General features: G+C 35.5%; 1 non-coding gene across 1 annotated transcript; it reads left to right on the top strand.

Annotated features, from left to right (window-relative positions):
* The first annotated feature begins 4,961 nt into the window (after window positions 1-4,961).
* On the top strand, window positions 4,962-5,042 carry TRNAL-AAG. Its single transcript has one exon. It is a non-coding gene; the product is annotated as a tRNA-Leu (tRNA).
* Window positions 5,043-21,782: the final 16,740 nt, after the last annotated feature.

Raw genomic sequence — 21,782 nt, 5'->3', positions numbered from 1 at the left:
AAGAGCACTACACAAGTCGTATTCGGTGATTAACTTTCAAAAACAAAGCATTCATCAATGAATTCGCCAAAATAGTAGCAAGAAACGTTTAATATTGTTATTGCCTTAAATCCTAATCAAATCAATAACGATGAAGGTACGACACTGTACAAGGTTGGATATTATTAAGTATGAGTTCTAGATCATCGAAGAACTAAATACTGAATCTTAAAACAAAATGTATTCAATTGAAAGTGTTCAGTTTCAACACCCCAATTCCACGGATGGTGTATTATCAACACGAAAACAGAGCACATATTCAGATTGTAAATTGTCCAATTGAACTTGCAATGAGATATTTTCTTCTTCATTTTTCTCGGTTTAAACAATAAAATACAGGTTATACACTCATATTATAACAAGTATATACGTGATAAAATTCCTCGACGCCTATCCAATGTAAAACCAATCGTGATTAAAAAAAAAAAAAAACTTAGTGATATTGAGAAGCAATTCATGAATTAGTGGAAACGCTTGTGTATAGATATAGATTAAGTGTATAGATACAAGAGATTTTACCTCTGAATGTGATGAAAATCTTCTGCGCACAGAAGATTTAAAGAGAGTATTGATTGTGCACGGAGACGTTTTGGAGAATTTTGCCGCCTTACCTCTATAAGAATCCCTCCAAATTTTTTTTTTCGTTTTCACGCGCTACACCGCGAGTAGGATAGGGTGCAGTGGATAAAATGAAAATAGATTTTGAGGTCAATCGGTTTATTCAATTCTCGTGATCGAATTTTACATTTTGTAGTCGGACCAAGCCCAGTTCATGAGAGAAATTTCAATAGGCGGTGTGACAATCCTATCAGGATAGGCCAATCGGACCAAGACAAGTTCACGAGAAAAACTTCAATAGGTTGTGCGACCGTTCTATCAAAGTGTGCCACCTCGACGGGTGGCCCACACACCATACCAAGCCCAGTTCACGAGAGAAACTTTAGTAGACAATGCGACCGTCCTATCAGGCCACCCCTTGAGGTGGCGCTTTGGCATTGGGTGCTGTGCCCACCTCTTTGAAGATTTAGTCCTAGTTTAGGGTTTGGACTCTTTGTTCTTTGCTTTTGAATGTATGAGAGTTTTAGACTTTTAGTTACGTGAACAAATTTTGTTTTGGTTTATAAAGTATTTTATCAATATCTAAATTAAACCACAATTATATGAAATTATATCTACTAATATTTATTTTATTTAAAATTGATGCTACCAAAAATCGTACACGTTGATTTTTGGGCTTGATGACTGAAACTGAGCGCGAACAAGATCTCTCGTTACCTGTGTTCTCATCGTCTCTCAGATACTTAAATTGGAAAGAGAATTTATGCGTGATACTATAAATTAGAAACCTTATAAAAGCGTACTTGAATTGTGAACTTTAGTCATGTATTTATAGATGTTAGTGATGGAATTTTAAAAGGATCCAATGACCTGTAATCCTTACCCTTATCATACAAGTTGTTTGTGTTATATTGAAAGTATTCTATTTGAGTTTGAATTGAATCGTGATGGGTAAGTGATTTGGATGAGGGTAAAGGTTAAGACAAGTTATAGTCAAAGTTGGGATTGATGTTTTTCTAGAAGGTGTGAGATTGGATAAGGGTTTCGTTCCCATGACATCTGCGCTCGACCTGTACTTCGGAGCTCGACCCCAGCACTTCAATAATTGAGGAATGGAGAGCTCGGGCTTTTTAAGTTCGAGATCGGGCTAAATGATAATTGTAAACATCACAAGCTCTCGTGCATCCACATCGTAGCTAGCAATTGTGTGCTTGAGCTGCGAGGTGAGATGCGATGAGGTGCAACAAACTGAGGTTGGATTTCCTTCTAGGTTTGTGGGTTAGAGCTAAATGTGTGCCACATGTCTGGCACGTGTTGGACAGGTGGCACTCGATCTTAGATGATTACCACATGTCATGGATTCGAGGGCTGAGATTATACGATCTTTGACCTTCCAAAGACCCGTATAACTACCCTACTTTTTACTCTCATTTTTCACTTTTTCATTCTCAACTTCTAGTAAACAAAGTTTGAGTTTGGAAATATTGGGTTTTTTGAGTGACCAATTAGTTCGCACCCTAAGGATGAGGTAGTCCTGACGTACTTTAAAGAGCCCACTAAGTATAAAAAAATATGTAATTATTAAGACGGTCACGGTGTTCGGGGTTATGCCTTTGTGGGATGTAAATGCCCTCGAGCCAACTAAGATGGTAGTAGATGTTCAAGAGGGTAAGATGACCTTTTTCAGGGATGCGCTTAAAGCCGGGCTTTGGTGGCCTCTCCACCTGTTCTTCGTCCACTTCTTGACCTCCCATTTTATGTGCTTGGGCCAATTGGGCCCCAACAGGTGAAAGCTTTTGATATACTTCTTCATCTAGTGTAGATGCCTCGAGGTCGAGCCTAGACTCGACCTCTTGAGGACGATTTTTTATATGAAATTCTTGTCGAGTTACAACTGCTTCATGTACTTATCTACAAATGGAGAATTTAGGACACCAGATACCCCGAGCTCTCTTAGGGGTTGGAAATGATGCTTCTTCTTTGCAAAGTCTCAATACCCTGACCACCATTTTTTCGCTGATAAGGACAAATTCAACGAGGGTCATGCATACTTCGAGGTTTTAGATAGATATAGGTTGAAGCTAGTAAAGGACCATCTTGCAACAAAAATTGATTATCCACTCGAGGATGACACATTCAACCTAGCTTAAGCCCCTACCCCAAACTCTTCTATTTTTTGCAGGTGAAATGTAATTTAGTAATCTGTTGATTCTGTTCAACCATGCCGGAGTAAGGCTGTGTTCACTATTTATAGACCCTTGTGAGTCAACACCAAATTTAACAGGGATAAGACTTAGTAATTTGTTGTCATTGTATTCGTAGCCCATATGCTGTGAATTTCGACTGTACCTGTGAAATGCCATGATAAAAAAGACAACATACATTTTACATGTTTACATTTTGAAACCTAATGCCATGATCATTGTCTATGGTTTTGCCCTTCTCGTAAGCCTTTTAGGATTCTTTTTTTTTTTTTTTCTTGATCTTGAATTTGCAATTAAAGAAATATCTTAGATTTCAGATTTACGTCTATTTTCACCATTGTTCAGATGATATTTCGGGTTGAATCAAGCATTATTGCTAGCAAAATTATTAAAGCCTTCAAGCAGTGTGTTTCTTCATCTTTAAAGTCTTAAAGTACTCCCATACGCTCATTGTCGTTATTTATTTTACAAAGTTTGGAGACCTTACATGTATATTTTCCTTTTCTAGAATATTTTTGAGTTCTTATTAAACAGGCCAAATTTGTTTAGCCGGGCTTTGGTGGCCTCTCCACCTGTTCTTCGTCCACTTCTTGACCTCCCATTTTATGTGCTTGGGCCAATTGGGCCCCAACAGGTGAAAGCTTTTGATATACTTCTTCATCTAGTGTAGATGCCTCGAGGTCGAGCCTAGACTCGACCTCTTGAGGATGATTTTTTATATGAAATTCTTGTTGAGGTACAACTGCTTCATGTACTTATCTACAAATGGAGAATTTAGAACACCAGATACCCCGAGCTCTCTTAGGGGTTGGAAATGACGCTTCTTCTTTGCAAAGTCTCAATACCCTGACCACCATTTTTTCGTTGATAAGGACAAATTCAACGAGGGTCATGCATACTTCGAGGTTTTAGATAGATATAGGTTGAAGCTAGTAAAGGACCATCTTGCAACAAAAATTGATTATCCACTCGAGGATGACACATTCAACCTAGATTAAGCCCCTACCCCCAAACTCTTCTATTTTTTGCAGGTGAAATGTAATTTAGTAATCTGTTGATTCAGTTCAACCATGCCGGAGTAGGCTGTGTTCACTATTTATAGACCCTTGTGAGTCAACACCAAATTTAACAGGGATAAGACTTAGTAATTTGTTGTCATTTTATTCGTAGCCCATATGCTGTGAATCTCGACTGTACCTGTGAAACGCCATGATAAAAAAGACAACATACATTTTACATGTTTACATTTTGAAACCTAATGCCATGATCATTGTCTATGGCTTTGCACCTTCTCGTAAGCCTTTTAGGATTCTTTTTTCTTGTTCTTTTACTTGAATTTGCAATAAAAGAAATATCTTAGATTTCAGATTTAAGTCTAATTTTCACCATTGTTCAGATGATATTTCCGGTTGAATCAAGCATTATTGCTAGCAACATGATTAAAGCCTTCAAGCAGTGTGTTTCTTCATCTTTAAAGTCTTAAAGTACTCCCATACACTCATTGTCGTTATTTATTTTACAAAGTTTGGAGACCTTACATGTATATTTTCCTTTTCTAGAATATTTTTGAGTTCTTATTAAACAGGCCAAATTTGTTTGAAGATGCAAATATAAATACATATATATATATAGAAAAAAAAATACTCTTGTTCTAGATGTATAAACGTTTAACAGAACAGAAGCACCATGGGGTCCATATCACGACATGGTTTAGACCTTACTATCTTTAATTATGACAATATGATGTCAAGTTTTTGATAAAAATATAAATTATACCTCTACAATAGAATGTTTGGTAAGTCATTGGATTGGTTTTGAAAATTGATTTTTTAACTGTTAGGAAAAAAATGTAGTCCATTTATGAGAGAAGAAATCTAATATGACAGGTAGAATAGTGAAATAACGGTCAAAAAATCACTCCCAAACAGGCCCTAAATTTAAAATTTATATAGTAATATCAAGCCGTGAGTTTTATAGAATGTATAGATGATAAGCAGTAGCCGTGAATGTTAAATGTATGAATAAAAGATATATTTGGTGCAAAATAATTAAATTATAATCACTTTTCAACATATCTTTTAGTCCGTGTGCCCTGCTAAGGTTGAAATGAATACATTTTTTAATTGAGATTATTCAAATACGTTGCTTCAGCAATCAAAAGTTGAGATGGCCGAGTTGGTCTAAGGCGCCAGATTAAGGTTCTGGTCCGAAAGGGCGTGGGTTCAAATCCCACTCTCAACATATTAATTATTACTACTTTTGTGTTTTTGACTCACTGGAAATCTGGGCCCAGTTTCTCTCACTTGCCTCTATTACCGAAGTTAACCTAACCTTGCAAAGTTGGATGAGTAAGTAGAAATCTAATGAAAATATACAACATAATAAACATTGATCGAGTAATCCTGCGTGAGAGTAATGTATTAGTTTTTTGGCTAATTTTAAACACAAGCAGTATCTAATCAAACATTTAATCAACTTTAATCAAAACTTACTAAAAATCTAATTTTTAATAAACCCTTACAGGAGCTTAATTTCATCATTAAAGCAGATAAAGGAATGCACATAGAATTGTAGGACATGAACTTTAATGTCATTTAAATCGATGTTATACATCCGATGATGCTACTACATATATATCATTACTCTTATTCAAAGGCAAACCCTCAAATTAAAAAAAATCTCAGCAGCTCATGGTGTATATGTTTAAAGACAAAAAACAAAAATGGAAAAAATAAAAAAGAATAATAATAATTGTGGGTATACATTTGATTTGTGGTAGGAGACGAGCAGATAATGTGACAAATTATCAACACTAAATGAATACGTTAGAAATAATGTTATTTGTATATGAGGAGTTCAGAAAATTTAATAGATGTTTGAGGTGTCAAGAAGAAAGTGAATAATTATTATTTCTTTATTTTGTTGAAGAAATTCTAACTCGATTATATTTCACTACATCATGTGTATGCATACAAATTTGTAAGTAGTGATACACATAGGCATGGTTGAACATCAACCATCTATAACATACTCTATAGGTCTTTTGATTTCAAATGCCAATCTATATGCAATACTTAGCCCCTGCTTGGTCATGATTTAAATTCAAATTTTAATCTAAATCAAAGTCAACAATCAATTTTTACCATATATTTAAAGAATCTCACAACTTTTCAACTGCACATTTCATCAATATTTATCAAAATTTGCTAAAAAAATTGATTTTAATCCTCACCAAATAAGGACTTATTGAGAAAACATAAGGGGGGGAAAAACTAGAGAGAAGCTTAATGCATGTTTGGACAAGCTTAGAAAAATTTGAAAACATATTGATTCTAATAACTAAATATTGAGTTATTCAATCTTTTATCTCACTTGTGTAAATCTCAAACCAAGGAACAATAATATTTGTGAAACTCGCGAGAAAGGAATAGGGTTGCAAATAAAGAAGAGCGACTTGAAAAAAAAATGAAAAATTGACTTCTCAATGTAGGATTATTTATTACTTTTTCATATTAAATTATCAAGAAATTAAAGAATTATAGCGGAAGCGTACTTGAATCAAACATGGTTATTTGCAATAATGAATCCTACGGTATAGTCTTCCAAATCTACATGAAGTCCGTAATTCTCTCTAGCGTTGGGAAACAGAATAGAATGAGTAAAATATACATGTGATTTGGGAACCATAACCGTATTTATATAGCGATACCCTTTGACCTAATTCGACCCATCATAGAATTAGAACTTGGGTCCCGTCTCTACACATATGTAAACCCACACTTTAATTGGATACATAACGGTCCAAAATTGAAGTCTTATGAGATCACTTTAAATGGGCTCAACTGAATTCAATAGCTTTTAATTTAATACACAACAATTTACACATATAAACCCACACGATCGTTTAAAAATTCCTTACAATCTCTCATTTGGGCTATATGTGTCACATTATAATTGTGCATTAAATATAAACTTATGAGTACTCAAAATTTTGCTATCATTACTAAATGCATTCCCAAATAATCCCGTCCATCAATCATATCAACATAGAATCAAAGTGGCTTTCGCTATTTTTATTGTAGCTAAACCCATCAATGATCACGTATATCGATATAATCGAATGACATAGATCAAGTATAGATGTGTAGCATGGAATTTACATGTGATGTGTTCCGTAACATGCATATTTCCAACTGATCCACCTTAATACCTTAGTGAGATCATTTTAAACAAGTTCGGAGATAATAAACTAAATAACTTTATAACTTAAATAACTTTAACCTTAAACTGTATCCAAAATAACAGTACATGTGTCCAATATGAAAAGCAAAATACAAACTCCCACTAAAACTAAATATCCTCAAGAGACATTATACCCATATGAGCAATGTGCTCATGAAAGACCTTGGGTATCAATCCCTTAGTAAGCGGATCCGCAGCCATGGAGTTTGTTCCGATATGTTCTATTGACAGATGTCCACTCTGAACTCTTTCTTTAACAGTCAGGAACTTGATCTCTATATGTTTTGACTTCGTCGAGCTCTTGTTGTTATTAGAATTGCTGATTTATTATCACAAAATATCTTGAGCGGTCTTTCTATAATGTCCACAATGCGCAGCCCAGTAACAAAATTTCGCAGCCATATTTCATGATTTGATGCCTCATAACACGCTATAAACTCCGCTGACATGGTGGAAGTAGCTATGAGTGTCTGCTTAGCACTCTTTCAGAAAATGACACTCCAGCAAGCAAGTAAATATAGCCTGAAGTGGATCTCCTACTATCTTAGCATCCCGCAAAATTGGAAACAGAATAACCGATGATCTCCAACTGATCCGATCTCTTGTATGTGAGCATATAATCTTTTGTTCTCTGTAAATACCGCATGACCCGTTTGACTGCTTTTCAATGATCCATTTTCGGGTTACTTAAATATCTCCCTAACATCCCAACAATATACGCTATATCCGGACGCGCACAAAGCTGAGCATACATTAGACTCCCTATAGCTGAGGATTAAGGAATCTTCTGCATTTTTTTAATTTCCAAGTCATTTTTAGGGTACTAACTTCAGCTGAACTTGTCTCCTTTAGCCACAGGGGTGTCACCTGGTTTACAATCTAGCATGCCATATCTTTTAACTACTTTTTCGATATAGCTCTTTTGTGATAGTTCAAGAATACCCCGAGAACGATCTCAGTGTATCTGAATTATTAATACAAAAGAGGCGTTACCAAAATATTTCATCTTAAAATTTTTTGCTAGAAATATCTTGATTTCGTGCAATAAGCCTATATCGTTGCTGGCAAGCAATATATCGTCGACGTATAAAACCAAGAAAATATACTTGCTCCCACTGAACTTTTGGTAAATACAATCATCGACCAAATTCATCTCAAAACCAAATGAGATGATCACTTGATGAAACTTGTAATACCATTGACAAGACGCCTGTTTGAGTCCATAGATGGATTTCTTTAATATACGAACCACTTGCTTTGCATCGTTCGATACAAAATTTTCTGGTTGTACCATATAAGTTGTTTCATCAATGTCACCATTGAGAAACGCTGTCTTAACATCCATCTGATGTAGCTCAAGATCAAAATGCGCTACCAATGTCATTATAGTCCTGCAAGAGTCTTTCGAAGAAATCGGAGAAAAAGTCTCTTTATAGTCGATGCCTTCTTTCTGTGTAAAGCCCTTTGCTACAAGACAAGCCTTATTCCTCTCTTCATCACCCTTTGAATCCCTCTTGATCTTAAATATTCATTTGCAACCAATGGGTTTCGCACCTTCAGGTCATGGAACGAGATCCCACATATCATTATCCTTCATGGACTTTATCTCTTCATTCATGACATCGAGCGACTTTTGAGAGTTAGAACTTTTCATGGCTTGACGGAAGTTGATCGTATCATTTTCCACCATTCCAATGTCAACTTTATGTTCTTGGAGAAATACAATGTAATCATCCGAAACCACACTTCTCGTCTCTCTAGTGGATATTCTTAATGGCATTGATTCTTGAGGTTGTAGAGTTTGTTCTTGTGGAACAATTTGTTGATCTTGAGAGGGAGGTATGACATTGTCTTGATCCAGAGTTGCTTCTTAAATAATATCAGGGATAGAAACCTGATCATTGTCAATAGTAATTGAAGGAATTTCAACATATTCCTCCTCAAAGACAAAGCCCGTAACACTTTCTCCCCTCACAAACTCAACATATTCAAGGAACCGAACATTTTCTATCTCAAAAATTGCCTTAGATGTAGGCTCATAAAACTTGTAACCCCTGAACCTTTCAAAATATCCAATAAAGTGGCAATTGTGGTTATTGCGTCCAGTTTCTTTTCATTTGGCTTATAGGGCCTTGCCTCAACTGGACACCCCCAAATATGTACATGCTTCAAACAAGGTTTCTTGTCCGTCCAAAGCTCATATGAGGTTTTATCAGTGGCCTTAGTTGGAACTATGTTGAGTATATAAGCTGCGATCTTTAATGTTTCACCCCAGAGAGATTCTGATAAGGTAGAATGATTAATTATACTCCTTACCATGTCCTTAAGTGTTCTGTTTCATCTCTCAGCAACACCATTCATAGTGGATGAACCCGGCATAGTGTACTGTGGGACGATACCGCATTCTTCTAGGAATTTATCAAATGGTCCTGGATGTTGTTCACCTGAACCGTTGTATTTATCATAGTATTCACCACCACGGTTAGATCTGACGCTTTTAATCCTTTTGCCGAGTTGGTTCTCAACTTCGACTTTATAGTTTTTGAACACATCCAGTGACTGTGATTATTCATGAATGAAATATATGTAGCCATATCTTGAAAAGCCGTCTATGAATGTTATAAAATATTGTTGACCATTCCAACAACTCGTAGGTAATGGTCCACAAATATCTGTATGTATAAGTTTTAAGACCTCCGAAGTCCTATTGGCTTGAAATCTCCTTTTATTGGTTTTTTTTCTCTTTATACAGTTGACATACAAATCATAATCTGTGAAGTCAAGAGGTTCGAGAATCCCATCAGAGACAAATCTCTCAATTCTCTTTTTGGAAATGTTACCTAATCTCTTGTGCAACAACGAGACAGAATTCCCGCTGGTTAATTTTCATTTTACACCTCGAGTACTTACATGCAGTGATTCATTAAAAGAAGCAATTATATCAATTGAATAAAGATTATCGTAACCTGATAAAGAATTGAAACCAACTAATTTTGAATCATGAAACAAACTAATTTTCCATTTCCAAATGAACAAGTATAACCAAATTTGTTCAAAACAGAAATAGAAATCAAATTCCATCTAAAAGATGGTATAGTAAATATCTCAACAAGATCCAAATAAAATCCAATTTTTAACAATAATCTAAATTTTCCTATTGCCTCTAATTCCACCTTTTTGTCATTACCATCACTTGGTTTTCGGCAACTCAAGCAACCCTGCATAGCATACTGATGTGAGTTGTTGCACCATAATCTATCCATCATGTATGTCTAGATACCGAAGTTAGATTAACCTCAGAACAAACCAAATGAAGAAGAATATCTTTCTTTACACGCCATGCATGGTAATTGGTGCAATTCTTCTTCTTATGACCTGCAACTCCACAGAAGAAACAACCACCTTCAGTTGGTTCCTTATGCTGTTTCTTTTGCGGTGCTGTACCCTAGCTTCCTTATTAATCTTCATTTTCTTGTTCCTTTTGTCCTTAGAGGTGGTGGCTAAATGAGCACTTCTGTCTTTTCATGCTTCAAATTTTCCTCTTTCTGGACACAATGTGAGATGAGCTCATTAAGGGAACATGATGCCTTTTGACAATTGTAGCTCACCTTGAATTGATTGAAATGTGCAGGAAGGGATATCAGAACCAAGTGCACTAACAAGTCTTCAAATAAATCTAACTTGAGTGCCTTTAGTTTTGAAGCATTGTGAGACATTTCCATAATGTACTCCCGAATGTTTCCTTTCCCTTTATACCTCATTGAGACAATGTTTGCCAAAAGTGTACTTGTTTCAGCCTTTTCATTCTTAGCAAACCTCTTCTCAAGATACTTAAGGAAACCCTTAGCTGTAGTCACCTTATTGGATATAGTGCCCTGAAATGCTTATGGAATAGCACGCTTCATGATCACTAAGTTTAAGCGGTTCGATTGTTCCCATTTCTCTATCTTCCTCTTGTCATCAGAGGTACTCTTATCTGTAAATGCAGCAGGTTGATCGACCCGTAAAGCAAAGTCTAGGTCCATGACTCCGAGAACAGTTATCACGTTCTCTTGTCATGCCCTGAAATTTGTGCCATTAAACATTGGAATTGAATTGATACTAGTAGAGACACTAGCAGCAGAATCTGAAATTGAATTAGAGAATGATTATTATGAATAGCTCACATGAATATCTTTAATATGAAAATAATAATATTCTCAAATAGTGGTAGGGTCCATCACAAGATACCTAGCACAACATCAATATCTAATCTTTGGACATAAATATTGACTTGTAAGTGACACTCTTGGCGTAGTGATCAAATATTGACAATAAAATAACGTGTCAATCAATAAACCTTTTTTTGGACCGATTTATTAATCACACATTAAACCAAATAATTGTTACATGTTTATCACCACAGGTGCATGTGTATTCGGCTAAATATTGACCTTCCTTTGAAGCGATCAATATTCCCATGAATAACACATGCACAAATACCTTTTAATATCCTAAGTTAGTCAATTTCCACAAAAGAGATTGCTTTGGCAACATGTTGCTTCAATTAACTAATTTTCGAATATTATATATCTTAAAAAGAGTCCTTAGTACCAAAATTTGAGAAAGAAAATCACCAGTTTTTCATATTTGACTTAGTTTTAAACTTTAGTAGCCTTAGGATTAATAATTCAAAACTTTAAAGGGGCAAAATTAATTAATTCCAAACTTTAGGGGGTGAAATTAATAAACTTGAAACTTTAGGGGCCAAAAAATTGATCAATTCAAAACTTTAGGGATCAAATTTTGAAAATTTGAAACTTTTGGGGGTCAATTTGAATTAAGTATAAACTTTGGTGGCCAATTTGGATTGATAATCAAAGTTTGTTGGCTTTAATTATAAAATTTAGAACTTTAATGGCCCAACTTAATTAATTCTTAAACCTTAGGGACTGAATTATTAAATTTAAAACTTAAAGGCCCAAACTTGAATATACCTTAAATGTTAGGGACTGAAACCTTAATTTTGTAATCCTAACCCTAATTGCAAGCATGGGTCTCAAGTTATCTAATTTACACATGAGGCCCTCGTCCCCAAAATTCACAGATTCTGAAAACCAAAAATAAAAAATAAAAAAATTCTCTCCTTTAGACGGTGCCCCCTGCTCAATAGCATCGACCCACGCCAGATGCTGCTGCGAATGGTCGGCGACAGTGCTGTCGCCAGCGCTGCCTCCGGGTACCCAATTTTTTTTATAACCCCAAAAAGTCTGTAATTCTAAATCCAAAAACCCATAATCTAAAATTTCAAATAATTCAACCCAGATTCAAGAATTACATACCAAATAGTTTTCAAATTCAATAAAAACTAGATCCAAAATTATCAAATCCGAAAACTCAAAATTAATGCAAGAACTAAATTTTAAAATTTTGATTCTCAATGATTCAACATGAAAAGACTCTGATACCACTTATAGGATAATTTATTATTTTAAATCACCAGATCTTTCATGTTAAATCATCAAGAAATTGAAGAACTATAGCAGAAACGTACCTGAATCAGACATGGTTATTTGCAATAATGAATCATGCGGTATAGTCGTCCAAATCTACACACAGCCCATAATTCTCTCTGACGATGGGAGACAGAATAGAATGAGCAAAAGATACATGTGATTTGGGGACCATAACCACATTTATATAGTGATACCCTTTGACCTAATTCGGCCCATCTTAGAATTAGGACTTGAGCCCGATCTCTACATATATGTAAACCCACACTTTAATTGGATGCATAACGGCCCAATATCGAAGCCTTATTACATCGCTTTAATTGGGCTTAACCGAATTCGATAGCTTTTAATTTAATACACAACAATTTACACATATAAGTCCACACGATCGTTTAAAAATTCCCTACACTCAATTCATAAATTTGGGATTTTGAAATGTATATAAATCAAGATTTTAATTCTTACAGAGGTATATCTAAAAAGTTCATAATGTAATTAGGGTGGCGTTTAAATACTACACAAGGGGTACTCAACATGCAAGATTGTAGTATACTCATTTTATCTTCATACCGAGAATCCGCAAACTTGACTCCGTCTTGTTCACAAAATACTGGATCTGTTCATCATTTCTTTTGAAGGTTTGGTTATCATTTTCAATTACTCAATATATTTTTTCTTGCCCTAAAATTCTTTCACAAAATCCTTATTTTAAGTGTCTGTTTGGTTTAGATTAAATCAGATTTCAATCAAAGTCAATGTCAAAGTCAAACAATCAATATTAACCACATCTTTCATGGATTTCACAACTTTTCAATCATATATTTCAAAAACTTTTATCACAATCTACTAAAAAATCTAATTTTAATTCCACCAAACACCCTCTAAATAATTTGTTGGTTGGTTCACTATCGAATTAAGCCTCTGTTTGGTGGGGATTAAAATAAAATTTTTATAATATTTTGATAAAAGCTGTTGAAATATATAGTTGAAAAGTAAAATATGTGGTTAAATTTAATTTTTAACTTTAATTTAGGTTAAAATTTGAATTTGAATTTTTACAAAACAGTGGCTACGTAACTTTTTTTTTTTGTAAGTAATCACTATTTTTCTATTAAATTCCAAAGGAAATGCCTGCAGGGTAGAGTTCGACAAAGGATTTGAGAATAGGGTAGGATCCCGTCCTTAAAATTCAAATGAGAAAAGAGTTCCAAACCTTTATACATGCAACTCTGTACAAGTTCCGATCAAGATGATTGGAAAATATCAAATCAATTTGAATCGTTCACATCACAGTAGTAGTACCATAAGGGCCGTAAGTCAAGAAGTGGCCATAAAACCATAACACAATGTTATCATTAACATGGCTCTCTTTTTCTATATATATCTTTAGATAGAGAGAGATCAACCACATGAGCAACTTGATTGCTATTTTCACTTTTATAGGTAAGTAAGAAATTGTTGTTATATTTAATAGGTAGTGTATGAAGTGAAATCGGACTCTCACATACCGTATTTGTGTTTTAGACACCGAATTCACACTTGCCATAATTGGCAGTGCAACTCACCGTATTTGACAGTACAACTCACTGTATTTGCATCTCACCATATTTGACAATACAACTCACCGTATATGGCAGCTTACTATATTTACAGGCGAAGCTCACCGTATTTGCACAAAAATTTGCATAAAGTGTTTTATTCATACACTAACTAAAATAACACAAATTTTTTCACTTACAAATAGAAATACCCTATATGTGAAATCTATTTTTCACACATATAACGAATTAGGAAAAAAATAGTTTGTTTTATTTATCTATTTCTAACATAAATTTCAAGTACGTTGCAAATTAAATAAATAAATCTGTAAAATTGCAAACTAAATAAGTAGCAGATATAATTTCAACTCGAGGCCTGTGTAAACACAGTTTCCTTAAGACAAATTCGCCCCCTCACCGTGGTGCTAGAGGTATAGTTTGAGCGCATGTCTCTCAGGATACAACGGTAACCAACAGAATCTGAGCACCGCGATTCTACTTCGACGAACTGAGCAAGTGTTCAAGCAATATCACCTTACTGGAATGAGACGGAACAAAACAGAAAACAGGCTGGAAATTGCAGACGAAAATTTCAGTGTGTGAACATCTGGAAATTGAGTGAATTATATAGACTGAATCTGACCATTAGTTTTCTGCATTAACCGTTGCAGTTTTTGAAGTTACACTTCGGTTTTGACCATTGGAGTTTTAGGAGTTTCAGACACTCAAAAATCATTTGGAAAAACCACAAAAAATTGCAAAACGCGGACAGTCCAAACTGGGCAGTTTTTGCTCCGTTCGGTTCGACATTCGTGTACGCAGGTCGCGCCCGCACTCAAATTCAAGGTCCGAAGTTTATTTATGTCCGTGATTTGCACCTCCCTGCGTGCGCACATGGAGAGAGCCTCTATACTATATATGATCACACCATTCCAATGTATAGCCATATATAAAGTGGTTTTAGTTTCCATATTTTTCCTATATGGGACAAAGTTTTTCCACCCACATAGACCATTTTCAATGGTCCACTTTAGATTTCCACTTCGATGTTCTCACGGAGGAGAACACATATCAACTTTGATATTCCAAATTGGACCAACGGGTCCTACCGAAAATTGTGCCAAAAGTGAGTCAATTCACTCATTTTTCCAACAATCCCCCACATGAATGAAAATTGGAAGAGACACGAAACGTGAGACATAAGACTTGGTGATGAAGTTCAACGATTGAAGCCTGCATAGGATAGGTAGGTGTTACCCTTTGAACCTTCCCTTGTGAGAGCATATTTATTTTACTGGCTGACCAGTAGACGTGATGTCTTTGAACTGTTCTGCTGTTTGTGTAAACGATGGTATACTTCACACAGGATTCTTTCTAACACCCTTCAGTTTTCATTATTATGTTCGTTTTGACCATGAACATATGCCTGATTCTGTGAGAGTTTCTAAGAATTGAGCCCCACACAATTCTCTTAGAAGCGGCCCCACTTCTTTCTCACATAGGTGATTTTTTATTACAAGTAACTCGCATTACTTGGTTTGATTTCGACACGTAAGAATCATTAAAAGTCTATTGCTTAACCTTCATCCATACGGGCATCACTGTTATATCATAGGAATGGACAGGAGGTGATACCCCCACAGTGATTTTATCAAGTCTTTACAGTTACATTGTCCATTTGAACCTAGATCTTGGGATCTCCAGTTAACTAAGTTGGATTTTCTTTGTAATGACTTATTCTTTCAAGGGCTTGAGTCTCATTCCTTTCGATAATTTCCCAACTAACTCTCTATTTAACCCTTTGATTAGCGGATCCGCAATGTTGTCCTTTGACCTAACATAGTCAATTGTGATAACTCCAGTTGAGAGTAGTTGTCTAATGGTATTGAGTCTATGACGTATATGTCTAGACTTACCATTGTACATGTTACTATGTGCTCTTCCTATTGCTGATTGACTGTCACAATATATGCAAATTGCAGGCACAGGTTTGGACCATCTTGGAATATCCTCTTGGAAGTTGCGCAACCATTCGGCCTCTTCATCACATTTATCTAGGGTTATAAACTCAGATTCCATCATAGATCTGGCTATAACCGTTTGCTTAGAGAATTTCCATGAGATGGCAGCACCTCCCAAAGTGAACACATACCCACTAATGAACTTTGAGTCTTTTATATTAGATATCCAATTAGCATCACTCTATCATTCAATGACCGTTGGATGTCTGGTGTAGTATATTCCATAGTCACGAGTATATCTTAAGTACCTCAGTACTCTTACTATACCTTTCCAGTGATCATTTCCTGGATTACTCGTATATCTACTCAATTTACTGACTGTGTAGGCTATGTCTGGTCTTGTACAACTCATTAAGTACATTAGACTTCCAATAACCCTCAAGCATTCTACTTTAGAGACACTTTCACCTTTGTTTTTAGAAAGATGTTGACTCGTATCTATAGGTGTTCTAGCCAAGCCAGTATCATCCTTATTGAATTTTTTCAAAATTTTGTCTACATAATGTGACTTGCTTAGAACAAGTCCATCTGACGTTCTTGAGATTTTGACTCCAAGTATAACATCAGCTAAACCCATGTCTTTCATATCAAATTTCAAATTTAATATATTTTTAGTGGATTAAATCATCTTATTGTTACCACCAACAATAAGCATGTCGTCAACGTAAAGACATAAAATGATATAGCCATTTTTAGTGTCTTTGATGTAAACACATTTGTCATATTCATTAATTTTAAATCCACTCTCTATCATGACATTGTCAAATTTTTCATGCCATTGTTTTTGTGCTTGTTTCAAGCCATATAGTGATTTTACCAACTTACAGACTTTCTTTTCCTGTCCTGGTGACGAAAACCTCTCGAGTTGTTCCATGTAAATTTCTTCTTCTAAATCTCCATTTAGAAAAACCGTTTTAACATCCATTTGATTTACTTCTAGATTTCGCAAAGCAGCAATCGCAAGTATCACTCTAATAGATGTTATTCTCGTCACTGGAGAATATGTATCAAAGTAATCAAGGTCTTCTCTTTGTTTGTAACATTTTATTACTAATCTGGCCTTGTACTTTTTGATAATTCCATCTGTTTTTATTTTCCTTTTGAAAATCCATTTGTAGCCTAGTGGTTTGCATCCAGGAGGAAGATCCACTAGCTCCCATGTATGATTTTGCCATATGGAATCCATTTTACCTTTAATGGCATCTTTCCATTGAGGTCCTTTCGAGGAATTCACAACTTTTTGATAGTTTTGAGGTTCGCTTTCTAACATATAGGTCAGAAAATCAGGACCATAAGACTTTTCTGTCGTTTCTCGTTTGTTGTGTCTAACTTCAGTCTCCTCTTCTAATTCTTCGTCCTGACTATTTTCAGTCATTGTCTCATATGTTCATTTAGAGGAGCTGGCTTCCTCTTTGGACTTGTATGGAAATACTTCTTCAAAGAATGAAGCATTCCTCGATTCTATTATCATGTTTTTGTGTATGTCTGGAATCTTTGAATTATACACAAGAAATCGATAAGCACTGCTATTACGTGTATAGCCAATGAAGACGCAATCTATAGTTTTCGGGCCTATCCTTACCTTCTTTGGTGTTGGAACATCCACTTTTGCAAGATACCTTCACACTCGCAAGTGTTTATAGGTAGACTTTCTTCCTTTCCATAACTCATAAGTGGTCTTTTACGATTTCTTTCGGGGCACCTTATTTAAAAGGTAATTTGCCGATAACACAGCTTCCCCCCGCATGTTCTGAGGTAACCCAGAACTTACTAGCATTGCATTCATCTTTTCTTTTAAGATACGATTTTTTCATTCAGCTACACCGTTTTGTTGCGGTGAATAAAGTGCGGTGGTTTCATGTATGATTCCGTGTTGTGCATAGAAATTGGCAAACGGTGCTCCATACTCACGACCTCGATTACTCTGTAGTACCTTAATTTTCTTATTAAGTTGAGTTTCAACTTCATTCTTATAGAGAACAAATTTCTCTATAACTTCATCCTTACTTTTAAGCAGATACACATAACAGTAATTTGTACCATTGTGGACAAATGTAATAAAATACTTGTTGCCACCTCTTGTTTGTACAAGTTTTAAGTCACAAACATCACTGTGAATTAAATCAAGTGATTCTATGTTCCGTTCAACTGACTTAAAGGATGGCCTTGTCAATTTTGTCTCAACACAAGTTTCACACTTATGTTTGGAATCATTATGGAACTTGGGTATACAATTCGAGTTAACTAGTCTACGTAAATTATCATCGTTAACATGTCATAGTCTACCATGCCACAAACTGGAAGACTCAAGTAAATAAGCAGAAGGATTTGATTTATTCATTTTTGATTTCACAACCATTACATTCAGCTTAAACATACCGTCGGAAATATAACATTTTTCGACAAACATTCCACTTTTTGATAGAATGGCTTTGTCTGACTCAAATACAATGCGAAAATCATGCTTATTCAAAAGCGACTCGGACATAAATTCTTACGAATTTTCGGCATATATAGCACATTGTTGAGAGTCAGCTCCTTTCCCGAGGTCATCTTTAGAACCACCTTTTCTTGACCCTTGATTTCAGAGGTTGCTGAATTTCTCATTAACAACTTCTCCCCGTTCTCAATTGCTTCGAACCTAGCAAACATCTCTCTTTATCAGAGCACACGTGCCTTGTAACACCGGTGTCAATCCACCACTCCTCAGGGTTTGAACCCACCATGTTCACTTCAAAAATGACGGCTGCGAGATTCATTTTTGAGACATCTTGTGCCATGTAGTCAACTATATTTGCTTCTTTCGTCTTCTTCTTTAGCATTCTGCACTCTGAAAACTTGTGGTCTACTTTGTCACAATTGAAGCATTTCCCTTAAAATTTCTTCTTAGAAATTTCACCTTTCGGTCCGTGCTTGGTCTTTTTTCCACTGGATGACCCAAACTTGTTTTTGTAACTCTCACTGTTTTGACCATGCTCTACAACATTGGCTTTAGCAACACCAGGATTGAACCACTTCTTTTTTGAACTTTTGTTGTCTTCTTCAATTCGAAGTCTAACAATAAGTTCTTCAACGTACATTTCCTTGCGTTTGTGTTTCAAATAGTTTTTGAAATCTTTCCATGCGGGGGGCGATTTTTCAATAATTGCTGCCACTCGAAAGGTTTCACTCAACACCATTCCTTCGGCATGAATTTCATGAAGAATCACTTGGAGTTCTTGCACTTGACTATAACAATTTTGGAATCCACCATCTTATAGTCTAGGAATCTGCCGACTATAACCTTTTAGCCCCGGCATCCTCAGTTTTGTATTTTCGGTCTAAAGACTCCTACAACTCCTTAGCAGTTTTTATCGTGCTATACACATTGTATAGCGTGTCTACTAAACTATTCATAATGTAGTTTCGGCATAAAAAGTCCGAATGCTTCCAAACATCAAGTGCACTGACCGCTTGAATATCTCATTCTCCTTTATTGAGTACAGGAGCATTCTCAGTCAAAAATCTTGCAAGATTTAAGGTAGTCAGGTAAAACAGCATTTTCTGCTGCCACCTCTTGAAATTCAGGCTATTGAATTTCTCCGACTTCTCTCAATGATTAACAGGAACAGTAACTGTTTGACCAATTGTTGGAGCCACAGTTTGACTCACAACACGACTAGGCAAGTTAGCCACAGCAGAGTTTGGCCCTTGAACCATAGTCGAGCCCACAACTTCATTTTCAGCAGGAACAGTTTGGGTCACATCCATATTGGTTGGTTCGGCAGCCATTTCGAAAAATGAAACAATTATTAGTCTCCAATAAACAAATAAACTCGTTTACTACCATTAAGATTTTGTCATAAGTTTGTTGTTATATTTAATCGGTAGTGTATGGAGTGGAATCGGGCTCTCATATACCGTATTAGTGTTTTAGACACCGGATTCACACTTACCGTATTTGGCAATTGTTTACTGTATTTGGCAGTGCAACTCACCGTATTTGACAGTGCAACTCACCGTATACGCAGCTTACTGTATTTGCAGGCGAAGCTCACCGTATTTGGACAAAAATTTGCATAAAGTGTTTTTATTCATACACTAACTAAAATAACACAAAATTTTTACACTTAGAAATAGAAATACCCTATATGTGAAATCTATGTTTCACACATATAACGAATTAGAAAAAAATAGTTTGTTTTATTTATCTATTTCTAACATAAATTTCAAGTACGTTGCAAATTAAATAAATAAATCTGCAAAACTATAAACTAAATAAATAGCAGATATAATTTCAACCCGAGGCCTGTGTAAACACAGTTTTCTTAAAACAAATTCACCCCCTCACCGTGGTGCTAGAGGTTTAGTTCGAGCGTCTGTCTCTCAGGATATAACGGGAACCAACAGAATCCGAGCGCCGCGATTCTACTCCAGTGAACTGAGTGAGTGTTCGAACAATATCACCTTACTGGAATGAGACGGACCAAAACAAAAAACACGCTGAAAATTGCAGACGAAAATTTCAGTGTGTGAACTGCTGGAAATTGAGTGAATTAGTTTTCTGCATTAACCATTGCAATTTTTGGAGTTTCAGTTATTCAAAAGTCATTTGGAAAAATCACAAAAAAATTGCAAAACGCGGACAGTCCAAACTAGCCAGTTTTTGCTCCGTTCGGTCTGACATTCGTGTGCGCAGGTCGCGCCCGCACTCAAGTTCAAGATCCGAAAGCTATTTCTGTCCGTGATTTGCACCCCCTGCGCGCACGTGAAGAGAGCCTCTATGCTACACATGATCACACCATTCCAATGCATAGCCATATATAAAGTGATTTTGATTTCCATGTTTTTTCTATGTGGGACAAAGTTTTCCCACCCACATAGACCATTTCCAATGGTCTACTTTAGACTCCAATTTCTCATTCACTCGAGCTTTATTTTTGGCAAATAAATACATGATTTTGATGTTCTCGTGGAGGAGAACACATATTAACTTTGATATTCCAAATTGCCTCAACGGGTCCCACCGAAAATTGTGCCAAAAGTGAGCCAATTCACTCATTTTTCCAACAAAAATAACTTTTTAATTGTGCTTAAAACTAGATGTTAACTACTTTTTTACTTAAACAAAAACATGATCACGCATGAAGATGTACAATTTATAATGTTTACAAAGAGAACAACAATGTTCAATACGACTAACAAATTCTTGGTATATTGTTAAAGTCAATTCGTTCATTTTTGTCATTCAAGGTAAATTGTTATTTATCTTGTGCAAATTTATTGCTCTATTTGATTTTCGATAAATATAGACAATCTATCAAATGGATCTAAATTTTTTCTTGAAAATGAAATATTAACATGGATTTCAAAATCACGATCCGATTGTCATATCAATTTGTAGAGTTAAGAAATCCCACTCTGATCATAAGGTGGTGCTTTGTGGATAATCCACAATGATAGTTAGTCCTCAATTATACTTATTTATGCTAAATATTTATTGGTTAGTGCTCCCCACTTGTCATTCCAATTTTCGACTTAAATTATTATAAATATTGAAAAACAATAGATTAAATGTAGAAAGATTAATGATATGTAACAACGTGTTGAGATGGCCGAGTTGGTCCAAGGCGCGAAGGTTCCGGTCCGAAAGGGCGTGGGTTCAAATCCGGCTCTCAACATAGTTAGTTGTTCAACATTTTAATGCTT

This window comes from Olea europaea, chromosome 11, assembly GCF_002742605.1.
Source record: "Olea europaea var. sylvestris chromosome 11, O_europaea_v1, whole genome shotgun sequence".
Taxonomy (NCBI): domain Eukaryota; kingdom Viridiplantae; phylum Streptophyta; class Magnoliopsida; order Lamiales; family Oleaceae; genus Olea; species Olea europaea.
Note: the sequence above shows the minus strand (reverse complement) of the source record. Positions and strands in the feature narration are given on the sequence as shown.